The sequence below is a fragment of the Passer domesticus genome, chromosome 11, assembly GCF_036417665.1.
Source record: "Passer domesticus isolate bPasDom1 chromosome 11, bPasDom1.hap1, whole genome shotgun sequence".
Classification (NCBI taxonomy): domain Eukaryota; kingdom Metazoa; phylum Chordata; class Aves; order Passeriformes; family Passeridae; genus Passer; species Passer domesticus.
The window spans coordinates 9,957,942-9,973,733 of record NC_087484.1 but is presented as its reverse complement, the minus strand read 5'-3'; the positions used below and the strand labels follow the sequence as shown (position 1 = coordinate 9,973,733).

The following is a 15,792-nucleotide window of genomic DNA, read 5'->3' as shown; positions in this document are numbered from 1 at the left end:
ACATGACAGAGGCAATTTTTGTCCCCTCCCAGGCACACCAATGACAATAGTTATCATTTTAACACAGTTTATCTTCCTGCTCAAGCACAAGCCACACAGTGGTTGGTATTGTCAGAGAAGAGCACCTCAGATTTGTCAAAGTGAGCAGTGGGGAAAGTGAACTTCCCTACATTATAGAAGAGTGGGAAATGCACAGCTCCTGGCCTCAGTGAATGGAGCCCAGAGCAGCTTTAACCATGGAGAGCACTTAGGGTGGCCAGGACAGCAGGCAACTGCTCGGACACAGGGAAAACAGGAAGGGGAACCATCTTATATCCAGAGTGACTTCTAGGTGGGAGAAGTGAAGAGGTTGTTCTAACATCCATCTCTTGCACATGGATGCAAGACTTTGGTTTCCTCCCTCTTCAGGAGCTGTCCTCACAGTCACTGAAGTTTCTAAAGAGATGCTGCTTTCTCTCCTACAGCACACATCAGTATTTTAAGCACTCGCCACCAAATCCAGCTTTACCCTTCCCCTTCAGACCTGCTCTGCCCCTTTCCTAAAAGGAGGGGGAAAAAAAAAAAAAGGGGGAGCACACTAGAGGTGACACACTGCTTGTGTGAGAGCAACAACAAGCCCTGCTGCAGCACCCAGGTGTGAAAGAGGGAAGAGAAAGCTTTGCCCAGTGATCCAGCATTTTCTCTGATCTGCATGCCAACACGAGTGAGCAATTAGCCAGTTACAGATCTCACACCATTTGGCTCCACTTTCTCCTGGGAAACATGAGATGGGGTGGATGTAAACACCTTACCAAAGAAGCAATGGCAGCTGGCCACACTGAAGGAGGACAGGTGACACAGAACCATGGCAAAGCAAAACCCAATCTCAGCATTCCCCACTCTCCCAGCAGTCTGCAGGGACAGGCCCTTGACACAAGCCTAGATTCTACAGAAGAGCATGAGCTACCTCCCTCCAGCACTGCCTGCTCCCCTGACCACAACCTCCACGAGGACTTCTCAGTGCCCATGACCGCTGCCAATGTCACGCTGCCCACCCAGAAAGGCAACACTGAAATCCACTCCTGTTTTCCATGAGCTAAGCAAAACAGCTTAAATATTACCCAGCACTGCCAGCCCTTGTGATGGGTAAATGCTTCTGCGATCAGGGGGACATCTTTATTTAAATGGCATCTGTATGGCAGGTGCCATCAGCCTCGTCACCCAATCCATTTGTGTCAAACCCTTACGCAACCGGTGCCAATAAGCCCTGTCACTCACCCAGCCTGCTCACACAAAAGGATGGTGTGCCAAGCACGCTGACCCCTCTATTAAAATCACCATCATCCAGCTTTTTATAAAAAACAGCTGATCTCCTAAGGCCTCTCTGCCACCGTAACATGAATTGCAGAACTTTCAGGGCCAGCCACACAGCTTGGGATCCACCTGCCCAGGTAGGCAGCGGCTTCAGAATGCAAAAGGCTACAGAAAATACGCCCAATGCAAATCAATTTATTTCTGGAAGAACAGAACTTTTCCCCCCTCCCTGTTTTAGCTTACTCCACCTTCCAAAATAGCCTGAACTTAGTCAAGAAAAGCATGTTCATTTTGGAAGGAAGCTGCATGCACACAAAGCGCTCACAGAAGAGCTGTGGCAGAACAACTTGTTCCTCAATAGCTATTCTGAACCACGTCTCAGTAACAGATCCAGAGTACATCTCTGTAAACGAGACATGTTGATCTGACAACCTGGTTGAAGTGGTGGGTAGAAACTTAAAACTTTTACAAAAGCATGAGCTCTCACTGACAACTCCCTTGAAGTAATCGATCCAAAAAAAAAAATACACCATCCACTTCATTTCTAGAGACCTGCTTTGCATCTCCAGGTGTTCACAAGTTATCAGTCCAGCCCCAGTGTTGATAAGACCCACTTAAAAACCAATACCATAAAAATTACTGTGCTGAAAATTTACCTCCCGTTTGGGAAAATAAATTCCTTTTTCCAAAACATTCCTACACAACCACAAAGCCAAGAACCTTAAGTTTATTTCAAATGGAAGACAAGATATTAAAGGAAATTACAAATTTAAGGAAACAGGGGCTGGCAAGGACTTGATTTATAGCAGAGCTTACAACAAGACCACAATCAATAGAAATCACTGAACATATTGAACATTAAAGCAAAGACACTGAATATCTCAAAACTCCATTTCACTTATTATTACTTGAGATTGCAAGGTCTCAGATCAAAAAGTCATTCAGAAGAATGACCTTTATCCTCACTGCTTTTACACAGCCTGAACACTACTTTTCTGAATGAGAAATTTTTCTGAAATAGTGTGTTAGTATTTTTATTTTCTGATTTTGTTTCCCCCATTCAAAATTTGACTCAGCACTGCAAGTACTAGTTAATGCAAAGCATTTCCACGTGCTGTTTCACTATCAGGCTCTCAGTATTCAGGACTCCAGCATAGTGAGAAAATCTTTGGGAAGCATCATTTAAACAAAATAAACTGCAGAATATTTTCCCCTAAAAGGTTTCACAGGCTTAGGGTTTTATACAACAGCTTGTTTTTACAAACTGTATATTCAGGATCCAGTTGAAATCGGTGTCTTGTTTCAGCCACCCTGCCTAAAACACGCACTTACTTCCTTTACAGCAACGTGAATTTGTTCACTGTGGCCACCTCATACCACTTCCCTATTAGATGCATATGCATATATATATATACACACAGGCATGTGCTGTCTCATCTAAGCTGGCCACGACCAACACAAGGCTCATTCAGCCGGGAGGAGGGTTCCTAAAGCGTTATCTGCACCCGGAGTGGTTTAGTGTTACCGGGCTGAAAGGAAACAGAGAGACATCCTGTTTATAGGCTGTAGAGCCCGATGGATAAACAAGTGCACCTCAGTTAAAAGCAGAGTGGGGCAGGGGGAGGGGGACAAAAGGGCACAAAGCGAGGCTCAGCGGGTGCGAGGACACCGAAATACCGGCCGGGCTGGATGCCTGGCAGCACTGCAGAATGTACAGAATGTGCCACCCGCCGGGGCTGCCCACCCTGCTCGTCTTTCACCCCAGCCCTGGGCCACTTCCTGGCACCCAGAGAGGCGACACCGGAGATGTTCTTCCACACCCTCCTCCCTGCTCTCCCAACGCACGCGCCCACAGTTACGAGGCTTTCTGGGCACTTTGTGTTTCATCTGCCAGCTGGGCACGCTCAGGGTTTTTGCAATGCCACAGTGGGAAGGGTGCTGAGCAGCGTCAGTCGTGCCTCTCTGCTGGCCACCTGGGGAAGCCAATAGCCTTCCCTTGGCATCTGCTGCTGGCCACCAGCAGAGGTGGACCTGGGCTGGATGGACAGGGTCTGAACCAACCCAAGATCACTGCTGTAAGCCCCATCCCCAGCCACAGCAGGGAGGAGACAGTCCCAAGACTGTTCTTCCCATTCCTCTTCAGTCAGGCAAACCTTGGAAGTCCATCACTAGGTTAGAAGGAGATACCAGACTGATTCTCATTTTAATTACCACTTGTGTTCATTGGCCTGGCACGAGGGAGTGGGTCAGGGATAGAATTATGGGATAGATGCAAGAAACAGGAGATCTATAGAAAAGCCCTACAAACTGCCCTCTGCTTCTGATATTGTTCTGTCCATCCTTAAAGTGATAGAAAAATGTGAAGTTCTACCCTGGTCCAGACCCAAGAGCCCCTTGTGCCTCTAGCAGGTGTAAACCCACAACACTCCTCTCCTGGACAGCCCCTGACCAGGAAGCAGAAGCCCTCTGGCTGTTCAACACCTGCCAAGGCACCAATGTTGTGACCATGGTGACTCACTAGGCCACTTCCATGGAGCTCCAGGCTACCTCCAGCCACTGCAGCAAACCTTCTTCAAATGACACCTCGACTCCACGAAGAGCTGGGAGACAGACATCTGGCCATTGCTGACAACACCCTAACAAACAAGAGGCAAACTGGGAACTGGGCAGGGAACATGGAACACCTTATGGGCTCAGACAAATAAGGAGGCCAACAGGGATGTTTCCTACCTGGCCAACCTTCATGTGAAGCATCTAATCCCACCTTCCACACCTTTGCTGCCCCACTGATCATTTTTCCCCCTTCCCTAGAGAACACAGGGAATGAACCCACATCCATCCTCACCCAGCACAGAAGGGAAAGTTTTGGCTCCCCTGATTCCAGTTACAGACAAACATCTCATGCCAACTCACAGAGGAGGATTTGAACAGAGCACTGACACCTCACAGGACAACCCAAAACAAGAGACCCAGGTCAAGGCTCAGGTGTGACTTGTCACATTTGTTTCCTCTTTGGTCTTTACTGCCTCATTTTTCTCTGCAGGTCCAGAAACTCTCTACAATAGAGGGCCAAACCTCAACATGTTTCCCAGCCCTTCTAGTCTGAAAGACTCCATCCAAACCCTGTCCTAAGCATGAGCAATGAAGAATTATCCCTGTGTGTACAAGCAGAGCTTGCTGGTGAGTGATGCCAGCATTCACACTCTGAGCACTGCCATCACAACATGGCTTGCACAGCCAATGCTTCACAACCACCACAAAAACACCACAGCTCTGCAAGGACACACAAGAACAGGACTTGCTCACACTCTGACACGAACTGAGGATGAGGCAGTGCTGCCAGGCTGATGAATAGAGGCCTGGGGAACCTGAGAGCTGTTCCCAAAAGAAAGTCCTGAGCACGTAATTTCTCACTTGTTTCCCATCCTACTCTTTGTCTCCTGCAACAGAGACACTTCTGACTCATACCAGGCTTCCGCAGGGCCTGACACAACAGGTCGAGAGGCTCTCCTTGAAATCAATCAATAGCAAGCACAAGGTGACTGTGCCTTGGCCAAGAAGGACCCAGACTCAAGACAGTCACCAGAGGTACAATTCCAAGGTAAATAAATGTTGATGAACTCCCTTCTCAGCAGTTCTGTGTAGTTCTGATGCCTTTATTTTGCCTTCCTTCCAGCTGGAAAGAAAGTTCATTGAGAATGAAAGCTAGTGACTCGCAGTGAGCAGTGACAGATGCTGCCTGCCTGCATGTGTGAAAAAACTCTGACAGGCAGAAATAACACACCTCACATGTCTTGTGGTGGCAGTGAAGCAATAAATATTCTAATAGAGTACTAAGGCTCATAGTAATAATGCTGAGCTCCCTTTACAGAAGCCACTCCCCATGCCAGATGACATCTGCCATGGTATAGATGTTCCTGGAACAGGGAGATATTTTTAAATCTCTCAATGTGGCACAAAACTGTGAGTGTATCAGCCAAAATACCAGCCATCACAGCGTTTATATATAGCCTTGCACATACCATCTATAGATGGGAACACAGACAGATACATGGTATCTAGCAGCATTACAAACAGAGATTCTTCTGCTGGTCTCAAGGACTTGAGAAGAAACTTCCCAGCCAGCAGCTCCGCCCGTGTCAGCCCACCCTGTGCAGTTCTCCATCAGCTTCTGTTCCTCAAGTGTGTTAAGTGCTGCATCTCAATTCTCGTCATCAAAAGCCTGTCCCTGCACTTCCCACGTGTCCCCTCTTCCACAGGGCAGTGCAGGTGACAGGGTCCCCCACAGCTCTGAGCACCCCTCTGCACACACACCCTCCAAACCAGAACATACGAGCCCCAAAACCTCCTCTGGGCTGTGCCAGGTCCTGAGAAGGGCTTAGACAATCTTCAGGGCAGTCCAGTTCACTCAGGGACACCTCTGGCACATACAAACTCTAGGCATGGCTCTTATCAGAGGCAGGAATACAGAGGAGCTAGCAGGAAAAGAATTTGCAAGCTCCGAACCAGCAATGGCTCCCCATGGAGCACCTGCAATTGCTTCCCAGGAACTCTACTGGCACCCTAGCTACTGTAGGGGAAAAGGAAAAATAAAAATTGTTTTTAAAAGCGGGTTCAGGTGCTACAATACATTCTGTCACGAGTATGAAATGTGCATCAGCACTTCAAAAAGAGCACCGCAGCAGCCGTCAGACCCAGGGTGATGTTTAAGCTCTTGATACAGTTATCTGCCTAATAATAACCCCAAAGAGCACTCCTTGCCTGGCTGCCTGCCAGACCACATGCAGACTCTCTGCCCTTTCTGCCTTTTTTTTTGGGTTTTTTTTTTTAAGTTTTTTAACTTTGTCAGACATGGAAACATTGACTCTAAGAAATTCAGCCTCTTCTGTGAAACAGATTAGCTGAGACTTCTTCATTGTTGTGGAAAGCATGACTTGGGTGCCAGGGAGGGGAGACAAAGGGGAAAACTCATGTATTTTGCTTTCACGTGTGCTTTATTTTCTCTCTGGCAGGAAACAGTGAGAAAGACTCTGACCCAGCTGCTGTCAGCTGCATTGGAAGTGATTGTATCAGCTCCACCTGTTTAATGTGGGTATTATTCAGGACTGCAAGGACAATGATTTGAGGCAAATCAGCAGTGACTGGTGTGTTCTCGAGGGACAAATGCTACACTGGTGCATGACACAAGTGATCCACCACAGTGGGACAATAGTGACAAGGTTGGGAGGAGGAAGCAAAGTGGGAGAGAGGGATAAACATCTCCACCTGTTTTTCTAGGGAAAAAGATGTAACAAGGGGAGCATAGCTTGTTCAAACATTTCAGAGTTTGCACGACATTTTTTCCAGCACTCCGAAGCAACAAATGAACTGCATCAAGAGATCCAGCAGCTATAGCTCAGAGAGGAACATCATGTCCATGTCAAGTTTTCAAAGCCTTATAAAATGCAAGGAGTTCAGCGTGGTTTCTTTATACTCAGAGAATAACAGCCTTGACAAAACAGGCTGATGCCACACTTGGCCATTCACACCTGCTATGGATCTGGCCCTGTGCATCACTGAGCTTAGGTGTGGTGTAGCCCCACTGAAGCAGGTCCTGCAGACCACTCCTCACACCTTGCTACGTGTCAGAGTAACAAGGGAACCTCTAACAAGCACGTGGACAACAGCACAGGCTGAAGCAACTGCTGCTGAAGCACAAGAGAGACACTTCAATGGTGTTTTTAAAAGGAAAAGATAAAAAGAAAAAGGGAAACAGCATACCTTTGCAAGTTCCAGCACAAGAAGAAAGCCCCAGGTCACTGCTGTAGCTAATGAGAAGGGCGACAGTGGTGCTCAGCAAGACTGTTCAAAACATCCTCATGACTTTTTTTTAAATCAAGCATAATACACACAAACAGCATCATGTCCACAGCAGGCTGCTGCTTTGACATCCATACAGCCAGCAAGACCCTGTGAAGTTTTAATGGGCAGGTCAAGCCTACAAGACTTTGCTACCACCCTCTCCTGCCTCCACGACGTACCCTGTTCCCCAGTGGTTTTACTCTGAGAACTTCACAAGCTCTCACCAGAATTGCTGCTCAGAGAGCAGCCTGCTCACAGACAAAGCACACACAGCTCCAGCAGGAGAGAAGCCCTTTAGCTTATTCTGCATCGCATTCCTCCAGGATCCGAGTAAATAACATCTCACAAAAACAAACTGCATCAGGCATGGGACCCTCGTGACCCAAATGGGTGAGTTTTCATAAAATTTACCACTTTTACCTCCACACAGTCAGAGAAGTGGAAGCAAGCCAGGAAAGAAGGACGGCATCGCCCTTTGCAAACACCTAACGAGCCCAACCCAAAACACGAAGCCCAGCACCTCTGGAGACATCCCCCTGCACACCCCGGCAGGGCAGGCGGCTGGAGATGAAAAAGACCCACCAGGAAAGCTCTTCTGTAGAGCTGATATTTCAGCTACTAAAGAAGTTTCTGTTTAAACAGACATTAATTGCATATGCTCAGGAATTTCTCAGCTTTACCACTTAAAAAACACCCAAAGCCACTTTGAGGCTCTTCCTTTTTTTTCTCTCCCGCCTTTATTTGCTCTGTAAACACATTTGTGTGCGCCCTGGATCCTGTAACATTCTGCTGCAGTGACAGCACCTCAAAACAGAGCAGCAGCAACCTGCACATCTCACCAGGGACTGCTGAATGTCCTGGGTCCTGCCCCTGCCATCACAGCACACCACGATGCAGAACCACACAGAGCCCAGCTCCTGGCAGCTTCTCCCAGCACAGGATGAAGCAGGAGATGCCGTTGGTGCCATTTGCACCCACAGATAACACTATCAGGAGCAATGCTCACAACCTCAGCCTGCTGCCTCACAGGCTGAAACTCCTCCAACGAAACCCTACCTGTGAGCAGCGGGGTTTGTTTAATAAAGTGCTGCTGCCAGTTTACCCACAGATCAAGGCCTTGATTGTGGCAGGTGGAAGATGTGAAATAACTGCAAACACTTTGTAGCCTTTTGAAGAGGCCGCTGAGGTCAGCCCAGTGATACTTCCCATCCCATGCCAGGCAAGAGTGGCAGAGAGCCTCCTGTGCACAAACAGGATCAGGGCCAACTGCTACAGTGGGGCTGCCCATAAAGCTGCTCATGAAGATTCCAGGAAGGAGGACAGGACAAATGGAATCACAATACTTGGATCAATTCTTTGTCCTACCATATACATACCAACACATAAATGTGTATATACACCTGGTAACATCTGTGCAGCTTTTGGTGAGCTTTCACCCTTCCTGGTCTGTAAAGAGACTGTAAAATCAGAGCCCTAAAAACACGTGGGGGCAAGAGAACACCCAGCAGCTCCATCTCCACCCCATCACTGCACACAGCAGGAAACTTCAGCAAGGACACACCAGTGAAAGGCCTCTGGAGCCCAAGGGAGCAATCTGTGGCACCAGCCCAGAGGAGCTCCTGGCAGATAGCCCACGATACTTTCTATTATGTCCTTTAATATTGCCTTACATCTCGCACATCTGTTGGCCTCCCTCCCCAAGGGGAAGGCTGGGAGTGACTCCTCTTGTCAAACAGGTCTGCCCCATGCCACGAGCAACACAAAATCTCCTGAGAAGCAATCTCTCTCCCCTCTGAAATCAGGTCACCTCCACCACGCTCAACCTCAGCCCACCCAGAAAGCAAAGTCTGAACCAAAACTCGGACACCTTTGGCTGGGCTGGCCATGCCACCACCACCAAGCCAAGTGAAACAGCCTCTGCAGCACCTCACAGAAGGAGGGTAGGAGAGGGAAGTAATTTTTGACAATGAAAATGTAATGGAACATTTTGTATCGATCCATTGTGGGATGAGTCATGTTTAGAGTGACTCGCCTCCTCTTCCCCTCACTTCCCCACTCCCAAATTATGGACTGCAAGAAATGAGCAGAGATAATGGGCAATTTCAGATGTTCTGAACTCAGGTTTCTCTCCTGCTGGAACAGCATGCCATGACAGCAGATGGACTGTGCTCCAGAGATGTCCTACATGTTCCCACGCCTTATACTGGCTACAAAGGAATTGTGTCTAAATAATGGGCAATTAGGAAAGAGCTAGAAGGATGGGAGACTATTTTGTGGAAGAAATGAGAAGTCAGAAGGAAGCTCCGAACAGGATCAACACTAAAAGGAGACACAAAAAAATAGATGGGGATCAGACACAAGCCCCAGAAAAAAAGATAAGCAAGCTGGAGGTAGATTTCTACATATGCACACACACACACACACACCCCAGTGTCTGATTTGCTGTCTGAGTCTCTAGGGCACTAAGTAACTTTGAGGGTATAAAGCAGAAGATGACAAGCTGCTTGTGCACCTGCCTATTAATGTTTGGCAGTAGGACACAGACAGGGTGTGACCACCCAGCACCCCACCACATGGGGCATTCAAACCTGACCAAGAAATCTTCCAGCACTGGACTCCAGCCAGGACCAGTACACTCCATTCAGAGAAGAAACTGGTACTTCAAACCCTGGGAGATGACTAATTGCAGTAGCTGAGTTATGGCATAGCTTTTAACACACAACGAAGAGACATTAAGGTCATCTTGACTCTCATCTACACCATCCCCTCCCACAGCAGACTTGCTGCTCTTTTTTTCCTCCTACTCCTTTTCTCACTTTCTTCCCTCCCCTTCAACATTCTTTCCTTTCAGGTCTTCTCACCTCCCTCCATACCCATTTACCTTCCTCTCTCAATCCACTCCTCCAGCACTTGAAAAATCCTTCACCCACAACTCCCACAGCAAAAGCCCTTCTCTTCCAGGAATCTGCATTATCTGGAGTTTGATCTCCAGCAATTACCTGTGCTAACCTCTCCACAGACCTCAAGTGCACATTTGTCTGCCTTGCTTTGCAGAATCTTTAGGACAAGGATTGTCATCTTCCCCACTTGTAAAGCACAGGATACATTTACTGGGCTGGTAAGTGATAAATAAGCCACCTCAGCATTTCAGGGTACCTCAGTGTGTGTTCCCTTGGTGCTTGCCTTCCCTCCACTGCAAACTAATCTAACTGTAAGACTTTTTCTTCCTTATCTCTGTTATAAAGTTATCACTTGAATTTAGCTGCATTTAAAAAAAAAAAAAAGTTGAGACAGGGAGGTGGGGAAACAAAGGGCCTTTACCAGCCCAGTTCAACCTCAGCTCAAATCCTGAGATGCAGAAGAGCTTGTGGGAGCCCCACAGGGAGAGACACAGCCAGAAGTAACTCACTAGAATTATTTCAAACCCCACTTCCATTCAGTCTCACTCCTTTTCAGTCTTCAGTAGGTTTTTGGACAAGCAGACACACATGGCTGTTTGCTCAGGGAGCAATTATCAAATCTACATCCAATTCCACCAGCTGAGTGTGTGTCTACCTTTGGAAGGAAGTTGGAAAAGAGGCGAGTAACTACTGAAATGGTAAGGAAATAGAAATTACAAAGAAAAGATTACCCACAACACACAGGACGTCCAGAGGTGACTAAAAGGTATTTATTCAGTGAATAAAAACATTAAAACAGGGAAAACAAAACCCTCCACCCATGTCAGAGCCCATGCATGGAACTGGGCTGGTTGGCTGGCAACCACAGCCATGCGGGAGCGGGATGAGGGATTTGCATAACAGGTGGAACACTTCTCAGGAATCAAGGTGATTCGTCAGGAATCACTTCTTAGGAATCAAGGTGCTCATTCCATTCAAATAAAAGGGCCAAAGTACTTGCTAGACAGCTTAATGAGTTGAGATAAAGAACCAGCTTTTAGCATCATGAGAACCTAGGCTGTCTGGGGTTTCTGCTCTCTAGATCCCTGCACTTCTCTACCCTATGGATTTTACCCCACCTCCCTGCACACACCAGCTCCTCACCTCCATGAGGACATTGCTCCAGTCACTGCAACACAGCCAATCCCCAGATCCCTCCCATCCTCCAGAAATACTTCACTGGGAACACGCTCAAAGCCACGTCCGTCTCTGTGCCCGCAGCCCTAAGAGCCTCTACAAGGTTATCTGATGCAGCTTTCTGACCCTCACACATCTTGGGGGAGAATTAGCTGATAACTAACAAAGCACTGCAGGAACCACATGTGTCAGGAAGCCCATGTGAGAGCACCAGTGTGCTGTGAGAATCCTCATCCAGATCGGCAGGAAAAATTACAGTTTTTGTTACTGGTTTCATCTGAACTCACCAGCTACCCTCAAGACTACACAGCACAGGAATGCCTCCAAGGAAATAACAGTGGGGCCATTCAAATCCCCTGTGATTAGACATGGTCACCAAATCAGCAACAAGCAAGACACAATGAAAATTAGGAACAAAAGTCAAACAATCACCTGGAAAATAACAGGAGACCATGTAAAACACCAAGCCAACAAGCACCCCTTCCTTCACACAGAATGCACATAGTAGCATCTCACCCAATAGGGATGGAAGAGCTGGTGCTTAATGTGACCCTGGAAACTTGCCCAGAAGTTTTTACACCACTCAGCACCCTGTGCATAAAAGGGCAACAGTGGTGACACTCCTGGTGAACTCCTGCTGGCCAAGCTGTCTGGCAGGTATAGTTAAAAACGCTGGGTTTGGAAAATATTGCCTTTTTATAGCTTATCTCAGTGCAGACAGCTGCCTCACACCTCTAGAAATAGCAGGATTTAACAGCCATGTTTGCAGGGACAGATTTTAAAGGTTCCATCTTCTAAGAAACAACCTACACATTCAGAAACAGGAGGCCAGATTTGTTTTGATACTGGAACCCCCTTCCATATGCTAAGCATACCCACGGATTTGCAAAAACCCTGCTCTGAAAATGGGATGTTCATTCAGCAACAGGCACAAGTAACTTGCATTTGCCTTCCTATAGAGTCTGTTCCCAGCACAACCAGCAGCAAAGTAGCAACATGATTAGGCTGATATTGCCTTTTGCTGAAAATTGTTGGCATTTTAGAAGCAAAATAGTGGTGGAGGAGAGCATTAAACACTGGAAAAACAAGACTAATAACTTAAATACAAATACCCCACAGGCAAAGCCAATCAGCACCTCTCTGTTGTTCCTCTTCAGGTGGAGCAAGTCAGGATCAGATCCCAAAGCATTGTTTTGATTTGTCTGAGGTGATAAGGACTGATCCAAGAGATTCACTGTTGGGTCAGTCTCACAGCTGCAAACCCCAACCCCAGGAGATTGGAGGAAATTCTTCAGCTTCCTCAACTCCATCATGCTGGTGAGTGCAATAGGGATTATATTATTTTGCTACCATTTAGAAATAACAAGCTTTTTTAGATAAAAAGCATCAAATTCTCACATATTTAACACTGGAAGTGCTGATGCTAAGCATGTAAATGACTCCAAAGCTAACAGGGCCCTGCAGAATTTCCATGGTACCATCTTTTACTAGCAATAGTTGGACCAGTTGACTACAGCATCTACCTCATCAAGAAATTTTTAATCTTTTTTTTAACTGAAGGAAGGGGTACTAAAGACAACAACTTGCTGTGAAATGACCAAAATTCCTATGCAAACAACTCATTAGCAGTGTTCAAATGCAATTTAAATTACTAGTTGTTAAAGTGCTCCTCAATTTCATGGTAAGTTTCCAAGCAAAATTACATGCTATGTACTATTTAATTGATTGTTTTCTACTTCTTAACATCCATTTATTCCCTCCTCCTGTCCTTTTCTTAATTTCAAGGGATGATAACGACTTTTCAGGGAAGAAAGGGGAACAGCAAATGGAGTTGAAGAGGGATTTACCTGAAGAACAAGGATGTAGGAGGGAAGTGGCTGCCAAAAACAGGCAGCTTCACCAGAACTTGTCCCTCTGATATTTTTGCAGTAGGAGTGTGAGACAGCACAGCACAAGGATTCTTTTCCTCTCCACCACAGGCAGCCAGGCTTCTGAAACCTGATATTTCTTTAAAACATTGTCCTCCCCCACCAGGACAAGCAGTAAGCACAGTTAACTATTCGAGGACATCAGTAAAGCAACAAGAGCAACTCCTTTCCTGCTCCTGGGCACGTTAGTCCTTTAACCAACACACTCACTGGAGGCAAACAAGTTGTTCTCCCTTGGAGATCCCATCCCAAATGCAAATACCTAACTCACAGGAGCAAAGTCCTCCCCAAAGCTGACTGAAGAATTAAGCTGTGAGTGATACTTCCTGCTGTGTGAGCAGCTGGTACAGGAGAACGTGTATGATAAAGCTAATAACAACAGACACTTCTTAAAAGCCTGCACTCCACTCAGATCCCAGGAAAGAGCAGCCGTGCAATTAGGTGAGGTGCCATCTGGAAACTTCTAATGTAATGATACGTGTTGAGATCATGTCACACACTAGAAACACAGATCAGCTTTATGAAATACTCAATGCCCCTTGGTTTACCTTTAAGCAACTGATGCAGAAATATTTTGTGCTCAGAGAAGTATGACTTTATTAGAGTAAGAGAGATGGGTTTAACAGCACCACTCTGCCCGAGGACACAAAGCACCCACCTGTCTGCAGGAGCTGAGCACAAACCATCACATGAAATACAGAGATTTGCACTTTTCCCTAATCTGCTACACAGTGCCCTAATTTCTGTGCCTGCACACAACAATAACACTACTTCCCTCAGTTTTCAGGCACAATTTAGTACTTAAGAAATCCAAAACCTTTGCCTAAAGAAACGCAATGTATAAGATGTGCAGATGTTTGTAACCTTCACTCCATCCATGCCCACATGTGCCAGTCCCATGCTATCTGGGGCAGCTTCTCTTACCTGCCGTGGGGCACATACCCACAGCCCTCAGTGCATACTGAGCTCCCTCAGAGCACTCAAATCACAGTGCTGGTGTAACCCCTGTGCCAACTATGCAGTGCCAGCCCTGTACTGACCAGGGCAACAGCCAGGATGAAGGATGGGCTGTGAACCCAAACCTTCCTTACACAGGAGCTAAAGCAAGTCCTTTATGTTTAACACATCATTAAAAGAGATTGAGAGAAGCCTAAGAAAGACGGGCATGGAGCTCTGAACACTCTTGAGGGCCAGTGCCATGGAAGGCTTCTCAGGCTGGAGTGTTTACTAGATGCCAGGCTAGAGGAGGGAAAAAAAAATCTTTAGCCAGCTGTATTAATTTACAGGTCAGCCCTTAATGGCTTTGTTCCTGGAGCAGGAGAAAATCCTTTGTGGATCCTGGATAGTGTCAGTGGTCACTGAATCTGCTCAGGTCCTGGAGAAACACCAGATGGAGAGCCCTGGCAGCCTGCAGTCCCAGCCGTGGGCATCGCCTCGTCCTCCAGAGCTCCCCCAGCTCTGCCAGCACCCACCAGGAAAGGGGGTACAGGCAGCACATGGGGAGCTCATCCTGCACAGTCTGTCCAGCTCTCAAGTCACGTCCTCGCAGGGGTGAGGTGTTGCACAGAGAAGGATCAGCACGTGAACATTACGAGTCCCAAAGCGCTTTCCCAGACGTGCCAGACTAGCCCTGCCCGGAGCACTGGGCTGCGGCACCCAGGCACTGCTCATCCTTGTCTTCCAACAAACAGCACGTCCTGGGGAGCAGGAAAGGGAAGAAACTGCGAGGGGAACAGAACATCATCATTTCCAGTCCCGCCGTGCTGTTCCCAAAGCTCCAAGCTCAGCCACAGGCAGCTGGTGGAGCCTGGATGTGCCACATCCGCGTGCCACCAGAAGCTCGGCCATCGCACAGGGGCACGTGTGCACACAGAGCAAAGCACAGCGCACAAGGAGCAACACAGACCATGGTCCCACTGCCACAATGCCACAGCTGGGCACCACCATGCACGACAGAGGATGAGTGTCACTGGGGGAGTCCTTGGGCTGAGGTTTCAAGTGCTGTGACAGCTCCATACACGTCCCCAGGGCCCTGTTCCCTGAGCCATCACCTCCCCTGCCCGTTCAGGCTGGGCACTCTTTAGGACAGCAGTTCTTCCCTTTGCACCAAGCTCAGCCCAGCCAGGCCCTGACCCCAAAAGCTGCAGTAATCCAATCAGCCTTTTGAAACAACAAAGATTAAAACACAGCTGAACTCTAGAAACCCCAGCATGTCTCAGCCACAGAAAAGGCTCTAGCAGTCCTGCATCACTTTTTGTGGCCGAGTGTTTTCTATCACACATCCATCCTCATGCTAACTATCTTTTCCTCTTCAAGACAATCCAGACAGTTTTGTACCTCAAGGACCTTCTGCAAATCCACATCTCTGGAAAAACCAAGAAGTATTAAGCCCTATTTAAAGGGACAAATTAAAATCGACAAGTGGTTTACCTTTCCAACAAAGGTCTTAAATTTAAGATGGAGACTATGAAGTAACAGGTCTGAAGAAGCCCAAAAATACCAGTTAGCTGAAAAGATACAAGGATTACTAACCAGCATTGGAAACTTTAAAAGGGTTTTCACCAATGCCCCTTCCAAAGTAAAAGGATGAAGTGCAGTGCCTCCCATTTGAAGCACAGGACTGGCTGCTCCATGACCCCCAGAGCAGTGTTAAA

General features: G+C 47.3%; 1 protein-coding gene and 1 long non-coding RNA gene across 14 annotated transcripts in view; one reads left to right on the top strand and one right to left on the bottom strand.

Annotated features, from left to right (window-relative positions):
- The window catches only part of LPP (LIM domain containing preferred translocation partner in lipoma), a 331,648-nt gene that overhangs the window by 289,748 nt on the left and 26,108 nt on the right, over positions 1–15,792 (bottom strand). The window lies entirely within an intron of this gene.
- Positions 12,456–13,938, top strand: LOC135278812 (uncharacterized). Its single transcript, XR_010346214.1, has 2 exons — positions 12,456–12,527; positions 12,996–13,938. It is a non-coding gene; the product is annotated as an uncharacterized LOC135278812 (long non-coding RNA).